We start from the raw sequence: 24,641 nt of genomic DNA, 5'->3' as shown, positions 1-24,641 counted from the left end.
CTCACGATATTCGTATATTCAGCGATGCTATGAAGCGTGAGTGTATGTTGCTCATTGTTATAAGCGAATTGAACCACTCGCGTAGCTGTTTTATCATGATAAAAACCGTTTGCCGATGCTCGGCGGATCTATTCATTTTGCGAGTTTTCCAACCTCTGCTCACTGGTACTAATGTACCTTTGAACCATAGAGGCGCTGGACAAAAAGAGACTGCACAATCCCCTTATTAAGCGAGCAACGTATCTTCAAACTCCTGTGGGTGGGTGGCTATAACCTCAGATTATAGCTTGATTCGACCCATGCATCTTCCAGCATTGGACAAAAGGTAGGAGTCACAACGACTACTTGTTAAGCGTAGCTACTAATTACCAAACAACCCCCTCCTCCTCCGCCACCCTCTCTCTCACCGTTCCGTTCTTTCTCCTCACTCTAAAAAAATTCATTACTTTTATCTAACGTCGCTTCGTCAATTGGAAAAGAACTAGCGTTTCAAAAAATATTAATTGTATATGCCTGACCTTATTTCAAGGTCAAGTCAAAAACACTAGGTTGGCTTAAGGAAAAAGAAGACAAATTTTTAATTTTCAGCCATCTTTTTTCCTTCTTTTTCTTTTTTCTCAAGCTGTGATTAGTTTACAAAACTCAAAAGTTATAAAAGTCTTCGCCAAGTTTCTACCAATAAAACCAAAAAAAAAAAAATGTTTCAATACGTTGTGTAGTTTCTGAGAGAAAGGTACATAAAGCTTGAAAATCGTGTTTTTACAGGAGTGGCGTTTTATTCCAGTGAGGTTGTTCCACGCCGCAGTGGAATGCTTATGTGTTCGATCGTTTTCCGGTCACTTCCCGTGGTCGGATCATTACAAAATTAGTACAAAATAAACGTAAAAGACTGCAGAATCAAAATCTGAAATAAAAAATTTGACTTTTTCAAAAATGTTGGTCGCTTATGTCTCCTTAAAAAAATGAACACCGGGAAGCAAGACAGAAGATTGACAGAAAACGTCATGCTAAAGTTCGTTTACGTTATGTCTTTTCGATTCGCTCTCTGTTGGATGCATGGTAATACACAGGGTACAGCAACATGGCAGTTTAATTGAATCTAAATTAAAGGTACATTATAAGAATGAATGCACAAAATGGGTTCACTATGTGCTGTCAACATTTTGACCCGCATTTTTGTCAATGGTAGGCTATATCGTCGGCGTGGGTAAATGGCTTCGACGCCGTGGGAAAAAGGACCTAGGCGGCGCGCTGTTTCTAAATCATCGGCGGCGGCGGCGCACACCTCTACTCTCATGATGGCATTTGTGACAAATTTTGGTCATGAAAACCATCATAAGAATAATAAAACCGTCATTGTTACATGACACACATACACACACACACACACACACACACACGCACACACACACACACACACACACACGCACACACACACACACACACACGCACACACACACACACACACACGCACACACACACACACACACACACACACACACGCACACACACACACACACACACACACACACACACGCGCACACACACACGCACACACACACACACACACACACACACACACACACACACACACACACACACACACACACACACACACACACACACACACACACACACACACACACACCTACCTCCTCGCGGTGCTGGCTGGGACGCAACCGGGCCTAGGGTCGACAAAATACCAGTCTTTGGTTGCACCCTCGGTTGTGTGCTAACAGGAAAAGGGGGGCACGTAGTGCCTTCGGGCGGCGTAGTGTAGTGGTGTAAAGACGCGGGTTTAGCTCAGGTCCCATGAGCCAGCTGCAGGCGTCGTAGTGTCCTGTTATAGCTCAGGACTATAAACCTAAAAGCCATGTTAGGAGTGCCGTGGGCACATTAGGATCGGTTCCAGGAAGATCCTAATTATGGTATACTGGAATGACGGGAAAACGATCGGATTAGACGCTATAGGGCTGACGGCTGTGCTATTCTGCTACCTTAGGTAAGGAAAGGTGACACCTTCCCGAAACGGCGAGTAGGCTAATGGTACAGCTTCCATCCGTCCCACTAAAACCGTGGCTGGTCTCTAGGTACGTTCAAAGCTCGTCACTCACGTCTAAGTGCGGTGGTGTAGGCTCAGATGATATATTCCTGACTAACGCTGATCGGATGCTGACATCCCTATCCTCATGAAGGATAGGGAGGAGTGTCCCTAGCCATGGCCTCCCTGCTTGCATAGATCACCATGGGATCGTAAAGGCGACTACACAAATACGAGCGGAGATAGCGGCCTAGAGTTGGGACCCAACAGAAATGATCAATTCAACCAACCAACACAATGAAGAAGGAGATAGCGGCACGAAGGAGGGATCCAAGAATATGAGTACACCTCAAAACAAAAACAGCAACGGCTGTACGCAACAGGAGGAGACGAACGTGTTTGCGTGAAGTGGAAGGCTTCAACGATCACCAGTGCCGAACAAGGATACACTGATGAGTAGAAGCAGTAGTGTGCCTCCAGCAGAGCAGAAAGGCGGGCACATGATGCCGATTCAGATGCTCACGCCAAAGCCTGGAGGTTTCGCCCCTCGAGACGGGATGATGGAGATCAGAGCGAAAATCGACGAGCTCTACGAGTTCGTTAAGGAGAGGCATAACGTCCACACGCAGATCAAGCAGTTGGTGGCGAGCATTAAATCTGCTATGACCAGGGATGGTTCGATCACTTTGACTCAATTTTGATTCATTTGACAGTACCGTCTCAGCCGAGCAAAATATGACAATGTTACATATGGGACATTTGTAGAACTAGTTCTAATCTACAATTTTTCTGAACTAAGTTTTGCTGTATCTTTTGTAGTTACGGTGCTACAACGCTAGTAACTCATCAGTGACTAAATGAACGTCGCAAGCAAGAAGGAGAAGCAGAAACAAAATGAAGTGGATAATGGCGAGCAGAAGAAGCCCAGGCCTCGGCAGGAGAGGATTAAGGGTGATGCGCTGGTTGTCGAAGCGAACGCCAACGTTTCGTACGCAGCGATCCTCCGAAAAGTCAGAGAAGCCCCGGAGTTGATGGAACTTGGAGAGAAAGTGGTAAGAACCAGGCGAACTCAAAAGGGAGAAATGCTTTTTCAACTGAAAAAGGATCCATCGGTTAAGAGCGCGGCTTTCAAGGATCTTGTTGCCAAAGCACTTGGAGACGAAGCAAACGTGAAAGCGCTTTTCCAGGAAACCGTGATCGAGTGCGGGGACCTGGATGAGATCACGACAGAACAGGAGCTAAGGAATGCGTTGAAGGTACAGTGCGAAATGGGCGACGTACCGATGGTAATCCGGCTCAGAAAGGCATATGGTGGGACGCAGACGGCGACGATTCGTCTCTCAGCGGTAGCAGCGCCCAAACTACTGATGAAGGGTAAAATTAAAGTTGGATGGTCAGTGTGTGTTCTGAAAGTCATCCCTCGAGTGACCAAGGAAATGGAACGTTGTTTCAGGTGCTTGGGCTTTGGCCATCAGGCGCGTAACTGTGAAGGTCCGGATAGATCCAGATCGTGTCGGAAATGCGGCGAGAATGGCCATTTTGCAAGCGACTGCGCAAAGCCACCGAGGTGTATGCTCTGCAATAATTCAGAGAGAAATGACCACACGACGGGAGGCTTCCAATGCCCAGCGTGTAAAAAGGCGAAGGCGAGTCAGCAGTGATGGAGGTGACCCAGATTAATCTCAATCATTGCGACATAGCACAACAACTGTTGTGGCAGTCGACAACGGAGTCGTTGTGCGACGTCGCGATAATTGCAGAGCCGTACCGAATTCCTCCCGGTAACGGTAACTGGGCAGCTGATAAAGCAGCAATGGCTGCAAAACACGTAATGGGCAGTTTCCTCATTGAGGAGATGGTTTCCAGTTCGTATGAAGGTTTCGTGATTGTCAAAATCAACGGGATCTACGTATGCAGCTGTTACGCACCCCCAAGATGGACCATGGAGCAGTTTCACCAGATGCTGGAGGCGCTGACCGAAAAGCTCATCGGGCGAAGGCCGATCATCGTTGCGGGAGACTTTAACGCTTGGGCTGTGGAGTGGGGGAGCAGATGCACCAACGCCAGAGGATACAGTCTGTTAGAAGCCCTGGCTAAGGTGGAAATTGCACTGTTCATCGAAGGTATCGTTAGCACCTTTCGTAAAGATGGCCGCGAATCCATCATTGATGTCACTATTGGCAGTCCATCCCTGATGCCGAACATAAATTGGAGGGTCTGCGAAGGGTATACCCATAGCGATCACCAGGCGATTAAATTTAGTATCGGCCGGCAAAATCCGGCGATAAGACAGAGAGCCAGAACCTACGAGCGGAAGTGGAAGACGACGGCCTTTGACAGGGATCTTTTCGTCGAAGCACTCCGGGTGTACAGTGGAAGATCGAGCCTGAATGAGAACGAGTTGACAGATATATTGGTCAGGGCATGTGATGCTACCATGCCCAGAAAACAGGAACTGAGAAAAGAGCGGTGACCGGCTTATTGGTGGAATGCAGCAATTAGAAACCATCGTGCTACTGTTTTACCTGACTCACTGCGAATATGCGTATTATTGAAATAAAACGTAACCATGCGTTTTATTCGTTTATAACGCATATTCAGTTAATATCGATAACAAACGATTTTTTATAAGTTGTGCTTTTGTTATTGCATTTAATTTGTAAAAAGTTGCATAAATAACAATTCAGTTTCACAATACAATTTTTTCGTACTACTGGCACATGAAATATAATGTTTAAGTACGTTATTTTTAGTGATCAAAATTAACGATATTTTCGATACAAGGGCGATATTTTTCGAAACCTTTCGAACCAACACGATCCCGCGAATACAACGCATTTCGCAGTGAGTCAGGTAACACAGTAGTTATCTCAGAGCCAGAAGACGCGACCAAAGAGCCAGAACTGAAGCAGATCGGGAAGAACGTAGCGCGGCGTTTAGAGTGGCCAAGGCTGCATTGAAACGGGAAATAAAACAAAGTAAACGCAACTGCTTCAAGCAGCTGTGCCGAGAAGTAGACGCCAATCCCTGGAGTGACGCGTACCGAATCGTTATGGCAAAAGTAAAAGGTCCTGTGACAATTAGGGAGTTGTGTCCGAATGAGCTGAAGGTTATCGTGGAGGGACTTTTTCCGACGCACGCCCCTACTATGTGGCCAACAATACCGTACGGTCCAGAAGAGAGGGCTAGTGCTGATGGTCTGCAAGTCTCAATCGATGAAATAGGAGCAGTGGCAAGACAGCTAAAAATGAAGAAGGCCCCTGGTCCTGATGGGATTCCTAACGTGGCTCTTAAGGCAGCAATACAAGCTTTCCCGGATTTGTTCAGGACCGTGCTGCAGAAATGCTTAGAAGATGGTAGCTTCCCGGACCGATGGAAGATCCAAAAGCTAGTGCTGTTGCCGAAGCCAGGGAAGCCTGCGGGGGATCCAGCGTCATACAGGCCGATATGTCTACTGGATACATGCGGGAAACTCCTGGAGAGGATAATCCTGAATAGGCTTACGAGGTATACAGAAGGTGAACACGGTCTGTCAAACATGCAGTTTGGGTTCCGGAAAGGGAAGTCCACAGTGGATGCAATTCGGACAGTGATCGAGCGAGCAGAGAAGTCGTCCAAACAGAGGCGAAGAGGAGATCGTTTTTGTGCTGTTGTAACGATCGACGTAAAAACGCCTTTAACAGCGCCAGTTGGGAGGCCATTGCCGAATCGCTTTTAATAGCGCCAGTTGGGAGGGCATTGCCGAATCGCTGCATAGAATGCATGTCCCGGGATATCTATGCAGAATACTGAGGAGTTACTTCAGGAATCGGACGCTTGTTTACGAGATCGCCGAGGGGCGCAAGACGATGAACATTATGTCTGGAGTCCCACAAGGCTCCATCCTTGGCCCAACGCTCTGGAACGGGATGTACAACGGTGTACTGTCTCTGAAGCTGCCTAGAGGCACGGTGATCGCCGGCTTTGCAGATGACATCGTGCTATCGGTGACAGGCGAGTCACTGGAGGAGGTAGAAATGCTGGTGACAGAGGCGATTAGAACTATCGAGAACTGGATGCATGGTGCAAAGCTACAAATTGCCCACCATAAAACGGAGGTTCTTGCTGGTTAGCAAAGTAAGGCTGTGCAACATGCAGCCGTCACCGTCGGAGAGCCCATTATTACTTCAACGCGCGCGGTCATGCATCTGGGAGTAATGATAGACAACCGGTTGAACTTCAACTGCCACGGCGACTATGCTTGCGAGAAGGCGGTGAAGGCTATCAGTGCGATAGCCAGAATCATGCCGAATTGTTACGGGCCGAGTAGTAGTAAGCGGAGACTGCTGGCTAGTGTGCCATCATCGATAATGCGGTATGGAGGTCCAGCCTGGATCGCAGCACGACGATCGAAGCGGAATCGCGTGAAGCTGAATAGTACCTTCCGACTCATGGCTGTAAGAGTTGCCAGTGCATATAGAACAATATCGTCGGAGGCAGTATGTGTTATCGCCGGAATGTTCCCCATCAGCATCATACTCGTGGAAGATAACGACTGCACGGATGAAGAAACATCAGAGGAGCGCGGAAGCTGGCGAGAGAAGAGTCGCTGAGCAAATGGCAGCAAGAGTGGGATAGGGCCGAGAATGGTAGATGGACGCACCGACTCATACCGGTTCTGTCAACCTGGTTGAACAGGAAACATGGAGAAGTCAGGTTCCACTTAACGCAGTTTCTCTCGGGTCACGGTTGCTTCAGGCAATACCTGCACCGGTTCGGGCACGCTGTGACACCATTCTGCCCGGAATGCAGAGAGACGGTAGAAACACCACAGCATGTGGTCTTTGGGTATCCTCGATTTGCCGCGATACGAAGGGAGATGCCGCCCTTGACGGTAGAGAACATAGTACGCGAAATGTGTCGGGAAGAGAGCGTGTGGAATGCCGTCACCGGCGTTGTAGCACAGATTATGTTGCAGCTGCAACGACAGTGGAGAAACGACCAGCGAACTAGCGAAATCCCGATTAGCAGACAATATTGACAGACGCATCGGTGCAGTGACGAGCGTGACGGAGCAAACCAGGCTTGGACAGAAACACTATAAGGGCGGTTGTGAGAGGATAGATATTATGTTGGTCGTTATTCCTAGATCGGTTCGCGTCTTGATAAATGAAGTGGTAGTGTGGTAGCGAAATCGACGGAGCAGTGCTCAACCCAACAAGAAACCCTGCGAGTGTGGTCGTGAGGAGATGGAAGTCATGACGGTCGCCATCACTGGATCGGTACACGTCTCGACAGGTGCAAGGAAAGTGGATGGTGAAAGAGCATGTAGTAGCATCAAGGATGGCAGAACGCTGCGAGGGTGCCTGTGAAGGAGTGGACGTTATGACAGTCGCCACTTCCGGATCGGTTCACGTCTCGACAGGTGTAGCACAGATTATGTTGCAACTGCAACGACACTGGAGAAATGACCAGCGAACTACCAATCCCGATTAGCGTTGTCTCGACAGACGCATCGGTGGAGCGACGAGCGCGACGGAGCAAACCAAGCTTGACAGAAACACTACGAGGGTGGCCGTGAGAGGATGGTTGTTATGTTGGTCGCTATCCCTGGATCGGTTCACGTCTCGACAGGTGAAGTGGAAGCGCAGTGGCGAACTCGACGGAGCAGTGCTGAGCCTAACAAGAAACCCTGCGAGGGTGGCCGTGAGAAGATGGAAGTCATGACGGTCGCCATCTCTGGATCGGTACACCTCTCTACAGATGCAAGGGAAGTGGTCGGTTATGGAGTGAAGGGGAAGTGCAGTGGCGAACTCGATGGCGCAGTGCTGAGCCCAAAAAGAAACCCTACGAGGGTGGCCGTGAGGAGATGGAAGTCATGACGGTCGCCATCTCTGGTTCGGTACTCGTCTCGATAGGTGCAAGGGAAGTGGTCGGTGAAGGAGTGAAGGGGAAGTGCAGTGGCGAACTCGACGGAGCAGTACTTAGCCTAACAAGAAACCCTGCGAGGGTGGCCGTGAGGAGATGGAAGTCATGACGGTCGCCATCGTTGAATCGGTACACGTCTCGACAGGTGCAAGGAAAGTGGACAGAGGAGGAGAATGTAGTAGCAACAAGAATAGCAGAACCCTGCGAGGGTGAATGTGAAGGAGTGGACGTTATGACGGTCATCTCCGGATCGGGTGTACAGACACTGCCTCCCCCCGAAGTAATATTTATTTATTGTCGCCAATCAATATTGTAGGCCATTTTAAGAAACGCTTAATATTATCTTACGATCTAGCTTATTAAATTAATGTTAGGAATTATTACTGCGCAGTAAATTACCAAAGTATTGCTTAAGTTTTATTTTGGACATTGTGAAGTCAATATTGTTGCAATGTATATTGTAAACTGCCATCATTTGATTAATAGGTCCAAATTTTGCATAGTTCGTTCTATAATTGTTAATTGCAAATATTTGTCGTTGTCTCAAATGTCTTGTTGGCACATAAAAGTTTAATTTTGATAAGATTTCAGTTGAATCGATTTTATGCAAGACGATATTATTAATAAAAGATGCCATTGCAAATTCTCGCCGTTCCTTTAATGTTTGAATATCAATAAGCATGCATCTATCTTTATAAGACGGTAACGGGAATTGAGTCCAACCTATCCTACGCAGTGCATATAATAAAAATTGTTTTTGTAGTGACTCTATTCTTTGTTCATGTGTGATTGTAAATGGAGACCATACTATACTGCAATATTCTAATATTGATCTAACATATGCAACGTATAATGTTTTAATAGTGTATGGGTCCTGAAAGTTATAGCAAAAACGTTTAACCTTTACGTCCCCGACATCAAAAATGAAGGTACTTTCAGTTACACTTTTGGCTCTATCTCCACTAATTTTCAATCGATTTTTATGAAACTAGTCTTAAAAGAACCACATTAGATTGGCCTTTAATAAAAAAATATGCAGGTAAATTATGGTTCCATTTTCCCGGAGATATTCCAGATCGCGGTGGGATTTTTTTTGACGTCATAAGTAACAGATGAAATAAAATTAGAAATCTGTTTAATTGACAGCGCAAAAGTTATCCATTTTATTTGTAGTCACTAATAATGACTTGTACACTATCCTGTAGAGCGCTGGCTTACGCCTCACTCTCCGGAACATCCGTTGTCGGTTCTACCGGAACTCAAAAGTGGTCATTCAGTATTCTCTTCGAAAATATGGCAAATGGGGTATCAAATCACAGGATTTTTCAACACGAGCTCGTTAGTGGACATTTGGATGTATTTTGAGTCGATCTGGACATTCCGGAACATTCGGCATCGGTTCTACCGGACTTCCAAAGTGGCCATTTGGAATTCTCTTCAAAAACATGGCAAATGGGGTTTCAAATCACAGGATTTTTCAACACGAACTCTTTAGTGCATATTTGAATGTATTTTGAGTCGATCTAGGCATTCCGGAACATCCGGCATCGGTTCTACCGGAACTCAAAAGTGGCTATTTGGAATTCTCTTCGAAAATATAGCAAATGGGGTATCAAATCATAGGATTTTTCATCGCGAGCTCTTTAGTGGACATTTGGATGTTTTTTGAGTAGATCCGGACATTTCGGACATCCAGCATCGGTTCTACCGGACCTCAAAAGTGGCCATTTGGAATTCTCTTCGAAAATATGGCAAATGGGGTATCAGATAACAGGATTTTTCAACACGAGCTCTTTATTGCAAATTTTGATGTATTTTGAGTCGATCAGGACATTCCGGAATATCCTGCATCGGTTCTACCGGAACTCAAAAGTGGTCATTTGGAATTTTTGTCGAAAATTTGGCAAATGGGGTGTGAAAATGTCCAAATCGGCTCAAAATACATCCAAATGCCCACTAAAGTGGTCGAGTTGAAAAATCCTGTGATTTGATACCCCATTTGCCATATTTTCGAAGAGAATTCCAAATGACCACTTTTGAGTTCCGGTAGAACCGATTCCGAATGTTCCGGAATGTCCAGATCGACTCAAAATAGATCCAAATATGCACTAAAGAGCTCGTGTTGAAAAATCCTGTTATCTGATACCCCATTTGCCATATTTTCGAAGAGAATTCCAAATGGCCACTTTTGAGGCCCGGTAGAACCGATGCCGGATGTTCCGGAATGCCCAGATCGACTCAAAATACATTCAAATATGCACTCAAGAGTTCGTGTTGAAAAATCCTGTGATTTGAAACCCCATTTGCCATGTTTTTGAAGAGAATTCCAAATGGCCACTTTTGAGGTCCGGTAGAACCGATGCCGGATGTTCCGAAATGTCCAGATCGACTCAAAATACATCCAAATGTCCACTAAAGCGCTCGAATTGAAAAATCCTGTCATTTGATACCCCATTTTCCATGTTTTCGAAGAGCATTACAAATGGCCATTTTTGAGGCCCGGTAGAACCAATGCCGAATGTTCCGGAATGTCCAGATCGACTCAAAATACATCCAAATGTCCACTAACGAGCTCGTGTTGAAAAATCCTGTGATTTGATACCCCATTTGCCATATTTTCGAAGAGAATACTGAATGACCACTTTTGAGTTCCGGTAGAACCGACAACGGATGTTCCGGAGAGTGAGGCGTAAGCCAGCGCTCTACAGGATAGTGTACAAGTCATTATTAGTGACTACAAATAAAATGGATAACTTTTGCGCTGTCAATTAAACAGATTTCTAATTTTATTTCATCTGTTACTTATGACGTCAAAAAAAAATCCCACCGCGATCTGAAATATCTCCGGAAAAATGGAACCATAATTTACCTGCATATATTTTCATTAAAGGCCAATCTAATGTGGTTCTTTTAAGACTAGTTTCATAAAAATCGATTGAAAATTAGTGGAGATAGAGCCAAAAGTGTAACTGAAAGTACCTTCATTTTTGATGTCGGGGACGTAAAGGTTAATAAAGCCTAACATGTTATTAGCTCTGTTTATAATTGTATTATAATGATCAATGGACGTTAGCTTTGAGTCAAGGATAACCCCTAAATCTCTAACTCTATCGCACTTTTTCACATTCTGGTCACCTAATGAAATTGACGCATCAGGTTTGTTCATTGGCGTAACTAGCGCTCATTTCTAGGGAGGGCTATAGCCCCGGATTTTTTTTTCCGCCCGTTGTATTGGTCGGCCAAGTCAATTTTCTAGGGGGGGCTAAATCTCTCCTAGGGGGGGCTTAGCCCCCCCTAGCCCCCCCCCCTTGTTCCGCCAATGGGTTTGTTACGTTTTCTACTAAAAGAGATTAGATTACATTTTTGGACATTTAGTTGCAGCAAACTTTTGTTACACCATGTGTGGAATAGCAAATACAGTGGTATTCCGATTATATCTACACCTGGTTTAATCTACACCCGATTTTAGGTACCCCCGATTTTGTCTACCATTTAGACCCGGTTTTATCTACCTTTTTTTAAATTGTCATTTCGGCATGAAAATTTGCAAGATTTCATGAATTTATGCATAACAGGGAATATTTCTCTGTATTTTATAGTTTACTATATGGCATCTGTGGTATGTAATTATATACAGAATGGGTATAATAATGCTGAAGTCAAATACGCAAAGTAACTTTATTTTGTAACGCATATTTTTAACATTTCATAATGATCCTTTGTGATATTTTTCTATACCGTAACGCTAACGGGCACACCCCGTCTCCGCTAGAAACTATGGTTATCACCTTTCTTTCCTTAAAAATTTTAATCTTTTGAACCATTGAACCGATTTGAATAATTTTATTACCAAATAAAAGGAATTTTATTGAGCTTTTAAAAAAAAACAATAAACTGACGTTCATTCGAGTATCAACCGTTGACAAGTCAACACATATAGTGCGATCGCTCTTAAAAGTATAAAAGTATATTTCTTTTTACTCGCGTTCAAGGTTGTTAAATTGTTGCTTTGTGCATAGTGCCGTTCGTTTCGACACGACACAAGTGAAACTCCATTTAGCATCCCGAATTTTGTGCTATTGGCCCGCTTGTGAGCTGCAGACATAGCAGCACAGCAACGGGCATTGTTATTTTCTACCGCTACCGGTAACAATTGTGCCGTACACGCGTTCCCAGCAGAGGCATCGGACGACATCACTTGGTGCTGATCTATTGTTGGTGCACACATCGCTTAGGCAGGAAAAGATCAACTCACCTATCAGCCGGTTTGCACTGTGTTCGGTGAAGTATTGCAATCTTCATATATATATATATATATATATATATATATATATATATATATATATATATATAGTTTTTTTTTTAATTTTTTTTTTTATATATATTTGCTTATTTAATAAATTGCTTCCCCGTTAAATTGATACCCTTCCCCACCCTATATCCAAGTTTTTTTTAAGTTCATGAGCGGTAGAGCTTATAGCTCCCGCTAAAATGGAAAGCATCAACGTTGCGATGTTTGTCGACGTCGAAGCGGATGAGGAGGAAATAGATGAGCTAGATATCACACCGCCTAGCTCACCTCTTCAGAACCTTCCACCCAGTCCTTCAGTCGCGTCTGGTCCCCCACCCCCGTCCGGCCCGCCAACCCCGGACCACCAGATTTCCCAACGGATTAAGGCTTACCCGGATGACTCGAAGGGGCCGTTTATTGTTTTCTTCCGGACCAAAACGAAACCTTTGAACATCTTACAAATTGGCAAAGACCTGGCAAAACAGTTCTCGGACGTAACCGAGATAACAAAGGTGAGACCGAATAAACTGCGAGTTGCCGTGAAAAGCTTGAAGCAAGCAAACGCAATTGCTAGCTGCGAGCTTTTTACGAGAGAGTATCGCGTGTACATCCCTGCCAAGGATGTAGAGATAGACGGTGTAGTTACCGATGGGAATCTCACCGTCGAATACATTTTGGAGCATGGCGTTGGCTGTTTCAAGAACCCCATGCTGCAAAAGGTAAAGGTACTGGACTGCAAGCAATTGCATTCAGCATCGATCGAAAACGGGAAGAAAATATTCTACCCTTCGGAATCCTTTCGGGTAACTTTCGCCGGATCTGCATTGCCAAACTACATCCTTCTGGATAGGGTTCGTCTGCCTGTACGCCTGTTCGTACCGCGGGTCATGAACTGCCAGAACTGCAAGCAGTTGGGTCATACAGCCTCCTACTGTTGCAATAAGGCACGCTGTAGCAAATGTGGCGGCAATCATGTGGAGAACGCTTGTAATGGAGACACTGAGAAGTGTCCTTACTGCGAGGGAACTCCACATGATCTCGCGGCATGTCCCACGTACAAACAGCGCGAGGAAAAAATTAAACGCTCCCTTAGGGAACGTTCCAAGCGCTCTTTTGCAGAAATGCTCAAGAAAGCCGAGCCATTGACCAACGAAAATATCTATTCCTTTTTGCCAACCGATGAGGGTACTTCTGACGAACCCCTCGAAGGATGTTCTTATGCCATGCAAGAAAGCTCTAGGAAGAGGAAAACAATTAACTCTCCTCGACTTACTCGCAAAGGACTTCAGATATCCCCGAGCGGAATGGAAAATACATCAAACTCGAAGAAAAGCGGTGAAAAAAATCCGAAGCAGGTACCTCCAGGGTTGCAAAATTTAAGGTCAAACCAGGAGTACCCACCGCTTTCTGGTGCACCAAAAACCCCTGGCACATCCAATTTACATTCAGAGATCAAATCGGGAAAGGGATTTTTGAAGTTCTCTGACATTGTGGACTGGATATTTGAAACCTTCAACATCTCGGATCCACTCAAAAGCTTTCTACTTGCCTTTCTTCCCACAGTTAAGACATTTTTGAAGCAACTAACAGCACAATGGCCCCTCCTCTCAGCTATCGTATCCTTCGATGACTAATACGTCGAACAATGCTGAGAACTCTATCGCTGTGTTACAGTGGAATTGCAGAAGTATCATCCCCAAATTCGACCTTTTCAAACAATTATTAAATATTTCTAACTGTGACGTATTCGCGCTCTGTGAAACTTTTCTCAATTCAAGTAATGATCTCAACTTCCACGATTTTAACGTCATCCGACGAGACCGAGGATCACATGGTGGAGGAGTACTTCTAGGGATCAAGAAGTGCTATTCGTTCTTCCGAATAGTTCTCCCCTCGTTCTCTAATATTGAAGTCGTTGCCATTCATGCTAGAATAAAAGGAAAAGACCTTTGTATCGCTTCGATATATATCCCTCCATCGGTGCGGATTGAGCAGAAGCAACTTTCTGATATTGCAGAATTGCTTCCCGCACCCTTGCTAATCCTGGGAGATTTCAATTCCCATTGCACTCAATGGGGGTCGTTATACGACGACAACCGATCCTCTCTAATTAATAACCTGATTGACGACTTCGACATGGCACTTCTAAACACTGGGGAAGCGACACGTAGACCTAATCCTCCAGCCCGCGCCAGCGTACTGGATCTATCTCTCTGTTCAACATCACTAGCGTTAGATTGCAAGTGGAAGGTAATCAACGATCCCCACGGTAGTGATCATCTGCCAATCCTTATATCAATTACTAATGGCTACCCGCCCGTGCATTCAATGAATGTTACATATGACCTCACACGCAATATCGATTGGAAACACTACGCGACCATAATCTCGGAAAACATCGAATCGCGCGAAGAACTTCCTCCGGAGGAAGAATACGACTTTATCACTGGCTTGATCCTCGACGCCGCGTCTCAAGCTCAGACGAAACCGATACCCGGGAAAACGATCAATCGGCGGTCTTCCACCATTTGGTGGGACAAAGAGTGCTCGGAACTGTACGCGAAAAAGTCTCTGGCGTATAAGGACTTTCGAAAACTAGGTTCGATAGATCTGCTCAGGAAGTACGAGGTACTGGAGAGACAGATGAAGAGCTTGATGAAAGCGAAAAAACGCGGGTATTGGCGCCGGTTCGTGAACGGTTTGTCGAGAGAAACAGCGATGAGCACTCTTTGGAGCACCGCTAGACGCATGCGGAACCGTAACGTTGCGAATGAAAGTGCGGAGTACTCCAACCGATGGATTCTCGACTTTGCCAAGAAGGTCTGTCCGGACTCTGTCCCGGCTCAGAGATCCTTTCGCGACGCATCCCTTTCGACTGCAAATGAACCCCCGTTTACAATGGTAGAATTTTCAATAGCTCTCCTCTCTTGCAACAACACTGCTCCAGGATTAGACAGAATTAAATTCAACATGTTGAAGAATTTGCCAGACCCTGCCAAAAGACGCTTGTTGAACCTCTTCAATAAGTTTCTCGAGCTGAATATTGTTCCGCAGGACTGGAGGCAGGTGAAAGTTATCGCCATTCAGAAACCCGGGAAACCAGCCTCCGATCATAATTCTTATAGGCCGATTGCGATGCTTTCCTGTATCCGAAAGTTAATGGAGAAAATGATCCTCCTTCGCCTGGATAAATGGGTCGAAGAGAATGGCTTACTTTCAAATACCCAATTTGGCTTCCGCAGGGGCAAAGGAACAAACGATTGCTTAGCGTTGCTGTCTACTGAGATTCAACTCGCCTACGCTCAGAAGGAGCAAATGGCATCCGTCTTTTTGGACATTAAAGGGGCCTTTGACTCTGTCTCCGTAGAAGTTTTGACCGAGAAACTTCACTTGCAGGGTCTCTCACCGGTTATGAATAATTTTTTGCTCAATCTGTTGTCGGAAAAACGCATGAGTTTTACACATGATGATTTGACAACATCTCGAATTAGCTACATGGGTCTTCCCCAGGGCTCATGTCTAAGTCCTCTTCTGTATAACTTTTATGTTAACGATATAGATAGTTGTCTCGAAGAGTCATGCACGTTAAAGCAACTTGCAGATGATAGCGTTGTTTCCATTACAGGATCCACGGGCAACGATTTGCAAGGACCCTTGCAAGATACTTTGGACAATTTGTCCGATTGGGCGTTAAAGCTGGGTATCGAATTCTCCCCGGAAAAATCAGAGTTGGTCGTTTTTTCTAGGAAGCATGATCCAGCACAACTTCAGCTCCTACTTATGGGTAAAACGATCGCTCAGGTACTAGTTTACAAATATCTCGGTATCTGGTTCGATTCCAAATGCACTTGGGCATGCCATTTTAGGTATCTGATTCAAAAATGCCAACAGAGGATAAATTTTCTTCGTACAATTACCGGAACTTGGTGGGGAGCTCACCCAGGAGATCTTACAAGGCTATACCAAACAACAATATTATCTGTTCTTGAATATGGGTCTTTTTGCTTCCGATCCGCCGCTAATACGCATATTATCAAGTTAGAAAGAATACAATATCGTTGTCTGCGTATTGCCTTAGGCTGCATGCAATCGACCCATACGATGAGTCTCGAAGTGCTGGCGGGGATTCTACCGTTGAAGAATCGATTTTGGGAATTATCCTATCGTTTACTCATTCGATGTGAGATTATGAACCCATTAGTAATTGATAATTTTGAAAGGCTGGTTGAACTTCAATTTCAATCTAGATTTATGAATATATATTTTGACTACATGGCTCAAGATATCAACCCTTCTCAGTATGCTCCCATGAGTGCCGCATCACTAGATACATCGAACTCTGCTATATTCTTCGACACCACCATGAAAGAAGAAACTCTCGGTATCCCGGATCAACTGCGATCGCAAGAGATCCCCAAAATTTTCTTCAACAAATTTAAAAATGTTAGTTGCGATAAGATGTTCTACACTGACGGATCCTTCCTCGACGAGTCCACTGGCTTCGGTGTCTTCAACGAAAATTTTACTGCCTCCTACAAACTCGATGCTCCTGCTTCCGTGTATGTCGCAGAACTTGCTGCAATTCAATACTCCCTTGGTATCATCGAAACTATGCCCACAGACCACTACTTCATCTTCACAGATAGTCTCAGTGCCATTGAGGCTCTGCGATCGATGAAGATGGTAAAGCACTCCCCGTATTTCCTGGGGAAAATACGGGAGCTATTTAGTGCTTTAACTGATAAAAAATTTAAGGTTACCTTAGCCTGGGTCCCTTCTCATTGCTCCATTCCGGGTAATGAGAAGGCTGATTCTTTAGCTAAGGTGGGTGCAATTGATGGCATTATTTTCGATAGACCAATTGCTTATAATGAATTTTATAGTACCTTGCGTCAGAGGTCGCTCATTAGTTGGCAAACATCATGGAATATAGATGAGTTGGGACGATGGCTACATTCCATCATTCCTAAGGCATCGACGAAAGCATGGTTCAAGGGATTGAATGTGAGTAGAGATTTCATTCGCGTGATGTCTAGACTTATGTCCAATCACTACACGTTAAACACGCATCTCTTTCGTATTGGGCTTGCAGAGAGTAACCACTGTGTTTGTGGCGATGGCTTCCACGACATCGAGCATGTTGTTTGGTCGTGTACCGAATTCTGTGATGCTAGGTCTAAGCTAACTGATTCCCTTCGGGCCCGAGGAAGACAACCTAACGTCCCTGTACGAGATATTCTGGGTAGCCGAGATCTGCAGTATATGAATCTCATATACGCATTCCTGAAAAATGCTGACATAAAGATCTAAAATAAAATTCTACATTTAATTCCCAGACTACTCGTCCTACACCCCAATGTGACAGTAACGTGTACTGGAGACAGCAGACATGGTCCGAAGACAGTAAAACGCCAGTATCAAACAACGCCAATACGACTGCGATACCACACACTGCAATGTAGTTGCACCTTTGCAAACGACACAAGTACAAATGAAATCCTTAATCCATCCCTCCTAGCCCCTATATATTAAGAAAACTGTGTAAACCTACTAACCCCAGTAAATCGGGTGTATCGATCATACCTCCTAACATAAGTTATAAGCAATGCTCACAATTATACCATTTCTATAAAAGACTTACGGCTCCTCTAAGCTACCGCAAACGAGCCAAATCAAATAAACGAAATTAAATAAAAAAAAAAACTGACGTTCAAAGTTTTTTATGATTGCAAAAACATTTTTTTTGTAGGAGCCTTGAAACTCTTAAAATCACTTTAAACATTTAAAATATTCGTTTTTGCCTTTCTACTATATAAATATATAGCAATCACTCGGAAACCCGGAAATGAAAAAAAAGGTTTTATTTTTTCATTATACTTTCAATGGCAAGCTAGTTGTTTACATACGATATCAAAAACAGATATCTGACATTTTTAGTTTTTGAGATACTCTTTTTAAGAAATAAAGATGCGAAAATGCAATGGACTCGCATTGTGTTTTACTTTAGAGACGCATTTCTTTGTCAAAAAACCCCTTTTATTACAAGTAAAAACAAAAACCATGCGTCTCCATTGTATTCTTGATACTTTTTGAAAACTTAGAAATTCTTTGGTCTGCACACCATGGAAACATAAAAAGTGAATGTTTTCAATATTTTTGCGATAATAAAAAAAAGTTTGGGCTTTAGTCCAATATTTTTTTGCTGAAAGCTCATTAAAATACTTTCCATTTGGTATTAACATAATTGAAATCGGTTCAATGGATCAAAAGTTATGAATTTTCAAAGAAAAAAAAGGTGGAAAAATGGTAACTTTTGGGACCACACTGACTCAGATAAGAGAACCCTAAGTACCAAATAATAATACGGATTCAAAATTTACTACAAAGGAATAAGTACACAAAATTTGAATAAAATCGGAGCAATTTTGAATTTCGATATGTCTTTTTTCATAATATTGCTGAGTTGACGTGCGTTATGAATAAAATGAGCCCTACGCATCAAATTACGCTAAAATAATACCTAATTGAAAAAAATGATCAATATTAACAATATTTTTTATTCATTTAAATTATTTTGCAGCAATTTATTTTTCCCCAAATTTGTCTACTTTCCAAATATATCTACCAAAATGGGGGATGGGTTCGGATGGGTAGATAAAATCGGTAAACCACTGTATCTCATTTTTAAAAGTTTTCATGTCCAGCATTTTTTATTTCTATAAAAAGTTTCATGTCATCGGCGTAAATCAATACTTTGAGCTTCTTAAGGATGAAGGATAAGTCGTTAACAATCAAAATAAAGAGTAGAGGTCCTAAATGAGAGCCTTGAGGGACACCTGACTTGGCATTAATAGGGTTTTATGGTTTTCCTCTGAACCTTACAATTAGTTCTCGGTTGGTCAAATATGATTCAAGCCACTTGAGGAGTTTGGGTTGGATTCCCGTCTTTTGCAATTTATAAAGAAGCAAAGGTATGTCGACGCGATCAAATGCTTTACTAAAATCAGTGTACAAGGCTTCAACGTGGTTACCGTTATCCATTGCATCTAGAGAATAACTAATGAATTCGAGTAGATTTGTAGTAGCCGAGCGGCCTTTATAAAAACCATGCTGCGCTGGTGTTATTCTATTTTTAATTTGGTCAAACATTTTAACATTTACTATTGCCTCAAAAAGTTTCGGGATGCAAGATATAAGTGCTATACCACGATAGTTGCGGATGTCCGCTTTTTTACCAGTCTTGAAAATAGGCACCAGAAAAGATTTTTCCATACTCCGGATTCCAATGACATATTGAAAAGCTCCGGATTCCAATATGTCATAACTCCGGATTCCAATGACATATTGAAAAGCCAAATAATGGAGCAGTTAGTTCTGTAGCTAAAGTTTTCAAAAAAACTGGAGGAATTCCATCGGGTCCCGATCCTTTCGCTATATCTAAATGATTTAATGCATTTGAGATATCGTTCACATTGATTTGATTAACGCTGATGTCATTAAGAAATTCAGGAAAGTAATCAAAGTATTCAAGATCACGTTCTACCTCTGGGTACGTTGTGTAAACTTCTTGAAAAAAGTTAGCGAATAAGTTGCATATACCTGCTGAATCAGTACACTCATTACTGTCAAGGCACATTTTTGATGGGAAATTATCTGATTTTAATTTAGTCCTCACATAATTGTAGAAATTTTTTGGGCAAGATTTAATTTCATATTCCGTCTTAACATTGTACTCCTCAAATGCGGTATTTATAGCCAGATTAAGCTGATTGCATATATTTAAATAATTTTCCAAATTATCTACAGTTTCCTGATCTTTGAAAATTTTGTGTGCCTTTTGCTTACGATTTTTTAAGTTTTTAATTTGCCTGTTGAACCATACTGGATATTTGGTGAAAACTTGGCGTCTGCGTTTTTTAACTGGTACTTCTTCCATAATTATTTTAAACAATAGGTTGTAGAATGTTTTGGTGGCACTTTCGACGTTTTCGACATTCAGTAAAATATTTTGCCAATCAATAACGTTTAATTTATCTCTAATGCTACCATAATTAGCTACTTGATAGTCAAAAAATTCCTCATACTCACAATCAAACGGCCTCTCATTACCATGTAGAAATACAGAATATTCGATTGCCGTGTGGAATGTTTCATTTCTCCATAGAGGCGCAAGTGATTCGCGTACACAGAAATCTTCGCTAGTGTTTGTCAACAGAAAGTCTAGGTAACAATTTTGTTTGTTTTTGACGTGATTGATTTGATTAAGCCCTAAACTTTCGATTTTGTCAAATATGAAATGTAGCGTTTCGTTTTCTCCAACTACTGGTAGCAAAATGCTTTCGTTTTCCATGTCCGGAATAAAGTCAGCATTGCGTTGATTAAAATCTCCAAACATATGCACTTTCACTACAGGCGGTAAACAAGCTATAATTTCTTCGGCAATGGAGAAAAACTTATCATAAATATCTTAACGGGCATTGTTTGGAGGAAAATATACAGAAACAAATATATGAGTTTCGCCAGCTACTAGCACTTTGGCCCAAACGTGTTCAAAATCCTTAAATTTTCTTGTACCGTCATCCGGGGATACTCGCAACACTTTTGAACTTTGACTTAGTATAACTTTCGAAGTATACCGTTTAGGTTCAAGTGTAAGTAGCCAAAACTTGTATAGTGGTGAGTACTTTTGATTTATGATTATGAAAAAAAATATAAACTAAATAAATCTGTAGAATGAAACAAAAATAGGGGTGTTGCAAGTTACCCAGTAAACGGGGTTACTTGCAACACTTTTCTGATTTTGCGTTTCTTATTATTTTATATCTGATTTCAAACCGCGAATGACTATTTTGAGATATTTTGAATGTATTTGTAGTAAAACGAGAGATACTGGAGGTGTTTTTTGTTTCCCAATTTCGTCTATCGGTTTTTTAAAGATATTCGGTGAAAATGCAGCATGTCGGCGAACTCCAAATTGCCGTTTCAAGGCACGTGGAATTTTTTACAATTTTAATTTTTCTGGAGATGGTGGTAAACAAAATAACATCGTACAGATTCAAACTTACTTTGTACATACTGTCTATTACGATAATTTTCATTTTTACAAGTGCTGCAAGCCGCGCCATATTGGAAGTAACAACACGAATTCATCGTTTATTCTCCAAGTTCAAAATATAAACAAAATTCAAAGTTGCTATTAGTTAGCTTATATGATGCACTTATTGTGTACAGGAACCAAACAATAAAAAATAATTCCATGTCAATGAACTGACGCAACTTTGCATATCCATTTTTCCTAATCTGAAAGTGAAATTACCTTCCAATCGTATAAAAACAAGCAAAACAATGGTGTAATGGATTAAACTTAAGGGGAAACCGAAAGTGGCTCAAAGATGGCTGGATAAATGGCTACCCTTCAAAGCATGTATTGTTTTGCGCCTTAAAAATGCATCTGTATTGGCAGAGCACGCTTTCGCCACGTAATCAGTGCTTCCAGCGCTGTTATAATTTCCTAAAACTTGTAATTCAATTTATCGATCTGCTATGCATCAATAAACGCTCAGCAAAACATAATTGCTAATGGAAAATAAATTTAACTGAACATATCGATCATTCCGTGTTCATAAAAGCGACCAATGTATAATTTGGAATTAGTTAATAGATATTTGGTTACGCACATATTTCGTTGAACTAGCGATTTCCGAAGAAGCAGCAACACAGTATCAAACTTTCGTCACATCAATGAGCTTTTAAAGAGCTTTCAACTTTCGCCGCATCGATGAGCTTAGAGTGAGGTAAACAAACAAAACGCAAACGCAGGAATCAAAAACGCAACCCGATATTAGCGAATTAATTAAACATCCTAGTGATCCAACGCATTATTCAGTTACTGCTGTTAATTTTGATTGAATCGAAATGCGTTGATAAAGAAAACAAACCCTTTTTCGGGATGTTTGTAGTCAGTGCGGTCGGCAGCGGATCAGCTGTTTATGTTTGCAAGCTCCGCTATTTGACATATATTATCAATACTAATGCAATATTCAAATAAACGTTTAGGTTTTTAACGAACACATGAGAACACAGTACAGTGTTTGTCGCACTAACACAATAACGTTAGCCACTTTGGGTTCCACGTTAACTAAACAATAGGTAAACATCCCTTCTTTAAAATGGCATTGGGTACAAATGGTTATGTTAACAAACAAATTCGTTAGAGCTGTCAGAAGCGCGATGCGCCAAAGTGTTGCAAGTAACCCCGGTGTTGCAAGTATCCCCGAATGACGGTAGTGATTATTTCAGAGTTAAGTTTTGTAGAGACGGCTACTAGGACTCCGCCACCTGATTTTTTTCTGACATTTAATAATCTCGATCGTCTCTATAAACGTTGTAATTGTTACCAAAGACCTCTTCACTGATTACACTCTCATCCCAACTGGTTTCATTACCTAGAATCACAGTATAAGAGGAACTTAAAATTTTGTTTTAGATTTCGTTAATTTTGGCCGCGCCTAAGCGGTTAAAATTTTGACAATATAATAACATTTCATAACTGGTATTTAAATTGGGAGAAGAACAAGATATGTTTAGATTTGGGCCTACTATTGTTGATTCAGATAAACTAGATGATGCAAAACCTTCCTCTAGGGAGTGCGTCGAGTGCTCCGAAAACACGTGTGTCGACATGAACACGCGTCACATGATCCACCTGGAGGATGCCCTGGAGCCATCAGGTCGGAAGTGTGGGCCGGAAGAGATCGTTGTAGATTACCATTTACCGGATACGGGTTTAACATTTCACCTCTTTGAAACTGTATTGATGGATGATAATAAGCTGGTGGGCTAGAAAACTGATCTTTTGCTGCTGCAAGAAGTACTCTATCAGGTGGAAGCCAGGTATTTTGATTCTGAGTCCTAGTATAGTTGAAGTTACGGTTGCTGTTGTTGTTACGATTATTACGATTTGTGTAACGGTTATTATTGGAGTAATAACTGTTGGATCTGAAGTTCACGTTGTTATTATTACTATTTCCGCGGTGATTGTTGATGTTATTGTTGATATTTCTACGGTTGTTGTTGTAGTTGTTTTGCCTTCGGTTGTTATTTACGTTATTATTGTGAGCGACGTTACGATTCCTTCGATTTCGCCTCCTTCTAGCTTACTCAGCACTTCTTTCCTGCTCTAGACGACGTGATTCCTTTTGATCGTACTCAAGCCACGAGGCTTTCCATACCTTCTTGTTGCCCAAAACTCGCCATCCAAAATTGTCAACCATATTTTCGTTTTCATCGCCCGCGTTTAATTCGGCCTACAAACTTGGGCCCTCAGCCGGCGGCGCAGGCAAATGTACATTTCTTTTATGAGCCACTGCAAAATTTGTAGATAGTATCTTCAACTCATCGAGAATTTCCAGTCCTATTGTTGGGTAGTGCTGCATGGTTGAGTTAGCCGCCATATCAATCGTCACAGTAGAAAGTCTTTTAATTTCGTCATTGAGCTCCGACAACCCTGACGACATCGATTGCATCGAAGATACTACATCTTTATTCGATGTCTGCATTGCCAAATCGACCAATGACATCAGGTGGTTACTTAACGGTAGTTCCGGGGGGGTTAAGGTCAGACGCCCGTGAGGTTTAGTGGACTAGAGTCCCATACTGTGCCACGTGATGTAATAATATATCATTAGTGTGCCTGGCATTGAGCGAAATTATGAAAGATTCACATTTTTTCATAGCAACTCATGTTACTTGTTACAAAAGATTTTAAATTGATGAGTTAAGTTGTGAAGTGTCGAAATCCTTCATGCTGCAAGGTAATGCGTTGCAACCTGCTAAGTATTTTAGCCTTGCCCACTCAGGGAAACAGCAGTCGACCTACTTGTTCCTGAGCCATCTGATGTCATCGGTTTAGGCTATTATTCCAATATATTTCGTTGCAATTGCCTATCCTAATCCCGCAAGGCAGCCTCAAAATCCCTTATGGTATCACAAGAAACATTTTTGTGTTAAAGTAGCTTATTCAACTAATGTATAGCTGTACCAATGGAACAAGCGCTTGATAAGCTACTATACAACAAAAATGTTTCTTGGGATGTATTGTTCAACTGTTTTCAAAGATCTTGCCTGCTGCGTGTGACCAGACTGGGGTCAGTATTTTGTTTCAAAGGAGGACCGTGGATGGTCATTACAGATCTGTACATTAGGCGCAATGCAGTACCAATACCAATATAAGACTAGAAGATGCTAGAAGAGGCAAAGAAGTATGCTACTTGACAAGGATACGTGTTCAGACGATTTAGAGTGTATCAATGCGAATTAAGTGAACGCTAGTGAGTTTCTGAGCATACACCAACATTTATTAACAACCTCAATGCTGAAATACGTTATGTTCGTGAGTGGGCC

The 24,641-nt window shown here is 42.5% G+C and overlaps 1 protein-coding gene across 1 annotated transcript in view; it reads left to right on the top strand.

Moving 5' to 3' along the window:
* Window positions 1–24,641, top strand: part of LOC128742721 (receptor-mediated endocytosis protein 6 homolog) — a 73,258-nt gene that overhangs the window by 47,678 nt on the left and 939 nt on the right. The gene's annotated exons all lie outside the window — the stretch shown is intronic.

This window comes from Sabethes cyaneus, chromosome 3 (genome assembly GCF_943734655.1).
Source record: "Sabethes cyaneus chromosome 3, idSabCyanKW18_F2, whole genome shotgun sequence".
In the NCBI taxonomy this organism is placed as follows: Eukaryota; Metazoa; Arthropoda; class Insecta; order Diptera; family Culicidae; genus Sabethes; species Sabethes cyaneus.
This window is presented reverse-complemented; position numbering and strand designations above follow the sequence as displayed.